Consider the following 7,500-nt stretch of genomic DNA (forward strand, 5'->3'; position numbering starts at 1 on the left):
ATCCAATAAAGGATGGAGATTCTCATTAGTCTTCCTTTTGTGGTTAATGTATTTGTAGAAACTTTTTTTATTGTCTTTTACCACAGTAGCCAAATAATTTCTGGTTGGACTTTGGCCCTTCTAATTTTCTCCCTGCATAGCCTCACAACATCCTTGAGTCCCCCTGAGTTGCCTGCCCCTTCTTCCAAAGGTCATAAACTCCCCTTTTTTTTCCCGAGTTCCAGCCAAAGCTCTCTGTTCAGCCAGGCAGGTCTTCTTCCCTGCCAGCTCATCTTTCGGCCCATAGGGATGGACTGCTCCTGCGCCTTTAAGATTTCCTTCTAGAAGAATGTCCAGCCTTCCTGGACTCCTTTGCCCTTCAGGACTGCCTCCCTCTGCAAGCAGCAGAGAGCAGTGAGAGTTAGAGTACAACAGTACTTTTAAAAATTAATTCAACCTTAACTGATGAAGTAGACCACCTGTACTCCATTTGAATTAATAATTTCTTAGGTTTTATCATAATTCCATCTTTTTTGTTGGTTTCATACATAAGTCTTGTATTTGTTAAGCAGACAGTAATCATTTGTTTTCTTCTTTGAGTGCCTGCATGATTTGTTTAAGTATGCAATCCAGTAAGCATGTTTTATGTAATTGAGAAATAAATTAAGGTCAAATTCAGGTATAAAATTTGGAGAAATATTTTATAATCTTTATAGTTTTTCATCTTAAGATTCAGTGAGTGATCTATTAATGGAAGGGTATAGGCTGGCCTTCTAAAAGGGAGCATTATGCTGAGGAGCATTGTGCATGATGCATCCTGAGATCATTCTAGGTTCAATGGTACATACCTTATGCAGAGAGAATTCCCCTTGTATGTAATGGCAAGCCATTAGAAACTGCAGTTTCCAATTCTTGATGTTTACAACAGAAGTAGCAGTTCAGGCTGTCTTGTTTTATTGTATCAGTCATTCTTGTTAATGGTTTTGTCTACGTGCTGTTTTGGTGTAGTTTGGCTGCATTACTTTCTGAAAGGCTTTATAAATAAGAAGATAGCGTAATGGATAAATGTTTGAATTTTAAATTGCCATAAAATGGAGCACAAACCAGTACATTTGGGAACATACTAGACTCTGGTTTGGCATAATTTATTTATTCAGTCCATATTTAATGTTTTGAAGATTGCACAGAAGGAACCTGGCCCTTAGAAATAGAGTATTGCTGGTATCAGCTTATTTGCTCTTTGAAAATAATTCTTTTGGTAGGTAGACAGATAAAACTCTACTACATTTTGTTTGTATAATAATAGATTGGTTTGTCACATGAGATGGGTCCTTGGAATTTAGTTAATAAACTTATTTTAAGACTTTTTGTTTCTTCTTCTGTAAAGAAACATTGCAGCTATCAATAAATAGTTTTGACTTACTCTCTCTGGACAATTTTATTTCTCTAGTCTATGGTCCCATTATTGTTACTACCTAATAAGACCAGAGCATCCAGTCATATGCATTTGATTTCAGTCAGGCATGGGCACGTGGTCAAATCATTATGGAATCAGCCAGACTATTTTGTGATTTAATACTGCCAGGGAGGAGGCTAGGAACGCTGTAAAGCTTAACATAGTGCTTATGCAGGATTGTAAAATCTGTTAAGGCCTGTGGAAGTATTTCTTCTGCACATTTGATCAGACCCTGAGGACTTAAATGAGCTGCCGAAGAAGTGAATATTAAAACTGTTGTTGACTTGAGTGGGGAACAGGGCAAATTCTAAGTAAGAAAATAGGAAATATACCCTTTCTGCACTAGCGGGTGCTTTAATAAAACATGCTTCTTGTCTGAATCCTTTCTGTGACACAAATAGATCACATCTTTCTGTATTTATGCATATCCCGTTATTCAGGATTGCAACTGCAGTAATATACAATAATTTACTCAAAATTCAGTATAAAAACATGTTAAGTTCAGTTATTGGTGTTCATATTATCTTGTGCTTTTCTATGCAGGTAATTACATTTTAGTCATTAAATGAAGTGCAACACTTCATACTGGCTATAATGACTGCCATGCATTTTTAATGGTTTCTCTAAGTGTCATTAAGTGATAATTTGAAAAAATAAACAAACAACCAGCAGTATACACAAATGGTTATTAATAAAGCCTGTTCTTAATTCACTTTTAAAATCAACAAAAGTTGTGGTATAAAATGTAGCAATAGGTTATAACTGCTTTTTTTATATAAAACATTTCAATGTTTTATATAACTTTTTTCAAACTGTCCATTCTAAATATACACTTTCATATCAAGAGTAAAATAGTACATCTGCTTGACACTAGACTTGATACAGGAATGGTCACCAGTATTGCTTTATGGCTTTTCTGTCCTGTGTCTAATCGACGAAACATTTTGACTTGTATGTGGCTCCTGCTGTATGTCTGCTAGAAATATCTCTCTTTTTCACTGACAAAACACAATAAAGCTTTGTAATCTGATTCCCTATTCTTGGTTTTTCTGAATCTTTGCTAGCCTACACTGAAACCATACAATGGCAGAGCTGTGGCTGTTTTATCTTCTATCTTCCCATTTCATAGCCAGGTATGGCAAGGCAGCATTGCAGTTGCAGTGTCTAATCACTTTCCAAATGTCAATGCCATATTGAGGGTAAAGGTGTCTGAGGTTGCATCCAAGTGATCATGAGAGCGAGTTTTAATTTTTCGTGGGGAAAGCACTACTCCAAAGACTGGAGAAATGTGGAGATAGTTTATCGCTACCTTCCCCTCCCTTCAAATAATTCCTGTACTGTGTGCAGTTTGGCCAACCTAGAATATTGCCATAGTAAATATTATTTGAATTCTCATGCTGTGAATTTCTTCAAATTATAAGGAAATACTTGGGGGTTTTGAGATACTTCCTGTGAAAAGATATTATACGCTTAATCTCCTTTCCATTGTTTGAAAGCAGTAGTTTTCGGGATTCATTCTTCTATAATGTCAAGAAATGTATTTTCAGTTGTCAGATGCTTGTGGAAAAGTATTGTAGTTCTTAGCAGGCAGCACCTACTGGAAAATGAGATGAATATCTAGTTGAGTATGCAGACTGTCTCATTAGCTGCTCATCAAGTCCTGTGACCTTTTGTCAGACATTTTTTTTGTTTTTCCTAGCAGTGAAATTCATCAGAATAAAAATCAAAGTTCTTTTAACTATTGATACTAGAAGTGAATTTCCTAATATATCAAGATGTTGTTGAATCATTCTGGTGTTTTCAACCTTAGCTTCTAAAAAGCCGTTTACATCAGAAATCTCAATGAGTTTTACTGAAAACATAGTAACTACTGAGAAAAAGAGAATTGCTGCTGTGTCTACAGCTGGAGCTTGTCTGGAGGAGTTATTGGTCAAGTCTGATTTCTCTTCAAAAATGAGAGATTTTGAAGAGAGACAAGAATCACAAGACATGACACCTGAGCTCCTGCCCATCCTTGTGCTCCCCTGTGAGCTGGCCTTCCAGCAGCCTTTTGGGGGCCCATGATTACTAAAACCTTAAATGGCAAAGGAAACGGATGAAATGGAGCCAGTCGGCATCAGGAATGATGCCATTCAGTCAGGGTGCCCATAGTTGCACAACTGGAAGTTTGGAAGGTGACATTGTCTTGAATCCCACAGAGCGGGGGGTTCATCTCCTGACTCTGCAACCCATGGGCATACTGGTGTCAGATCAGAACCTCTCCCAGTTATCTGAAGTATGGATGTGACCTACCTGACAAATGTCAGCACTTTAATGCATTAGTATCCTACCTTAATCGAGTCCTGGTACTGGTTTGCAATGCAATGCCATTGCAATCAGGGTCTGTATCGCAGTATTGCAATTAATTCTGAAGACGTAATAGGTGAAACTCAATCCTACAATGCAAAAAAGCAAATAATGGACATTTTCAGTTTGGCAGCTGAGCCAAAAAGTTAGTTTGGCAGGAAAGGTACAAAATTAGAGTTTTTTTCCACAGTGTTCAGGTTTTTAAATTGAAGTATTTTTCTGAAGTAAAATGGTATACTCAGTTTTGGCTTTTCTTTTTTTTTTTTCTTTTCAGTTTAAAGTCAATTTTTAAACAAATGAATGCTAGTTTGATGCAAATTAAGTAGTTTGATTTAAAAATTGAATGCTTCTGCATAACTTAAATAATCCCTCAACTCCTGAAACTTCAGATTCAAACCTCCTGTACAGTTTTATTGCTGAAATTAGTGATTGAAGTAAACCCCAGATTCATGAATTCTTTCCAGAAATGCCCCAAATGGGGTCTCTCCCTGCTGTGAAATGGGGGAAGCTTCATATGCAAGTTGAGTTTGATCAGCTCACGTGCCAGAGTGATGGCACAGTGACATGGGGGGAAGAACTACAGCGTATCTAACAGTTTGTAGGAAGATTACTAAACATACCAGTTAATGACAGTTCTTTGGTGACATTACTGAGTATCACAGACCTTATTATTGAAGCTAAAAGGAATGGGAAGGAGTTCAAAAATTAAAAGTGAATGCTGCAGGGTGCATAGCGTCAGTTAAAGAAGATGCTGCAGAAGAAGAGTTCAGCATTTGCCATTACTGCTTTTCCCCAAAGGGCCATCCAATGGGATCCACATGAAATAGATATTTACCAGTCACAGTGATGCTGTGACTGTCATCTTTCCAATGACAACTCGAGCTCGGTTTTTTTATTTTACAGTTAGTTTTGTGTTGGTTTTTCTTTTTCCTCTCCAACGAAGAGGTGTAGGGTTGCTGATTTAGCCTTCTATTTTTCTCCCTTAAGAAAAATGCAATTAAGTCAAAAGGTTTTAGCCTTGAATACTTACAGTCATGGAGTGGTAGACACAGAAATGTTAGCCTTTATATTGGGTGTCTGGGGTGAGGTGTTGGGAGCAGGGAGAGGCGGAGCAGGGGCTGCAGGGACGGCTTCCGTGAGGAGAGGCCGGGGCTGCCAGGTGCCGGACACTGCTAGCTCCGGCAGACCCACCGCAGGGCACCGCTGAGCCCCTCAGCCACGAGTGGGACGCCTCTGGGAAAGGATGTGTTAGAAAGGGTAAAACACTGCACGGCAGTGAGGAGGAAGGAAAAAAAGTGTGAGAAGGCCCTGTGAACACCAAGATGAGAGAAGGAGGAGGAGGTGCTGCAGGTGCCAGAGCAGAGATTCCCCTGCAGCCTATGGAGAGAAGACCATGGTGGAGCAAGTATCCACACTGCAGCCCATGGGGGACCTCACACTAGGGGGGGTAGAGATTTCCTGAAGAATCTGTGGCCTGTGGAGAGTCCACACAAGAGTCAGGCTCATCCTGAAGGACTGCGGCCATGGGAAGGACCCATGCTGGAGCAGGCGAAAAGCATGAAGAGGAAGGAGCAGCAGCGAAGAGCTGTTATGGATTGACCGCAGCTGCCATCCCCCCATGCTGCTCAGGGCAGGGTGGGGAGAGGTAGAGGAGTTGGAAATGAAAGAATGACAAGGATGAAGTTGAGCCTGGGGAAAGACGGGGGCAGGAAGGTGTTTTAAATTTGGTTTCCCACCATCCAAAACTATTTTTAATTGCAATAAATAAGGTTTCTCCAAGTTGACTCTGTTTTGCCTGTGGTGGTAATTGATAAGAGACTTTCCTGTCTGTATCTTGACCCATGAGCTTTTTCATTTTCTTTTCTTCCCCTGTCTTGTTGAGGAGGGGGAGTGAGAGAGCGACTGGGTGGGCGTCTGGCAGCTGGCCAAGGTCAACCCAACACAACCCTAAAGGCTTTTTCAAGTCTATGTAAATTGTGGCTCTGTTTATAGCCCGAGGCTATAATTTTGCTTGAATGAATACTCCTGCTAGCTTCTTCAGGTCCTTCTTTAGGAATGATTTAAAAAACTACGTGCCTGGCATGCATTTACACGCCCATGCATTTTCATGCATGTGAATGATCTGGCTTTACAAAAGTAGTTTACAGTGCATAATACTTATATGTAAATATTTTGCATGTTGATTCATTTATGTCCTTCAGCTTTTTCTGTAACAGTCATTAAATACATGGGACAAAACTACACATGCCAAGTTGCTGCATTTAAGTTTTATCATCTGTCCATTGCAGTTATTCATGCTGCTTTAGTATGCCTTTGCACTAAGCATCCATACCAAATAAATTTGCTCTTGAGCATTTTATGTTTTTATTAAATATTCATTAAATGAGATGCATGGTATTCATGCAGTCTGCTGCTTAGTGCATTGAAACCCCAGAAAATGCATTGTTTGTAAATTCTTTATGCAGAATGAGCCAAGGTTTTTCTCCTCTACTGAAACATGTCAGGGTCCAGGACGCATTGCTATCAGTGTAGTGTTGTTCTGCATGCAGGACTGATTTGGAAGGTTTGAGAGCTGGAGAATGGGTACAGCAATTCCAGTGTGTCCTTAGTGCAAGCTGCAGTGTCTCCTGACCTGCTGTTCCTGATAGACTAGGAAGGGTTATGAGCAGGATTTCTTGCTTTCTATTGGTAATGTCAAAGGTAAAAAATAAGGACTTTTAGACAGATTAAATAGGTTAATTTTTGTCCTCAGTCATGCACGTGGAATCTAGCTCATATCTCAATCAAGTTCAACAAAGGGTAAAATTTGTCCTAAGTGTCAAAAATTCATGCTGGATCAAAGTGGTCTGGTGATAAAATACCAGACTTACTTTTAACTGCTTTTCTCTCCATAGTAAGCATTAGTCAGAACACCTCTAAGAATATAATTTTTGTCCGGACTGCAATTTCATGTTAAAAAAAAAAAAAAATCTCATTACTCTTGTTCACCTGCACACCAGTTATGTTGGAGTTTTTCTCACCATGCAACCACTTGTACGCATAAGCCTGACTATCTATTTATGAGTTCCTACCCAGTGATTGGGTTTGTCCATGGAGGTACCAGCTATCTAGATATTACAGCCCTATAGAAGTCTGGTTAGGATGTAGCACATTAGGAGCTAGGTATCGTCATACTGCATATTTATTGTGTATGGTGAATGGCCAATACAGGAAGCAGTCCGTGTGCTGAGAGTGATCAACTGCTTGTTGTAATAGAGTAACATTGCTTAATCTGAAACTGGAGACAGGGGATTCTTGTTTGGTTTTGTTTTGTGAGAGGTGTTATCAACAGATAGCAGCAAAAAGCATCCTTAAGGGTGCTCAGAGAGGTGATTTTTAATTTTTTTTTTTTTTTTAAAGTGTTTATTTTCAAAATAGGCTTAGTCTGTGAAATCCAGCTGTGGATTTCCTGTAACAAACTCTGCTTTGTTTCATTGAGGGCAAGATACTGCTGAAGCCTGCTTTGGGCTGTATACAGAACATGTTAGATAAACAGTTGCTTTGTGGTTTTTTTATATGATAGTCTAGTATGATTTGGCTGCTCCCACAAAAAAAGAAACAACATCCAAAGAATACTGCATCAAATCTGTGAGAGAGCACTTCAAAATAAATAGAGACCAATAATTTTTAATATTCTTATTACAAAGCAAAGTTAAGCCGAGATGCAATCGTTGTCTGGA

Source organism: Fulmarus glacialis, unplaced genomic scaffold, assembly GCF_000690835.1.
Source record: "Fulmarus glacialis isolate BGI_N327 unplaced genomic scaffold, ASM69083v1 scaffold1996, whole genome shotgun sequence".
In the NCBI taxonomy this organism is placed as follows: domain Eukaryota; kingdom Metazoa; phylum Chordata; class Aves; order Procellariiformes; family Procellariidae; genus Fulmarus; species Fulmarus glacialis.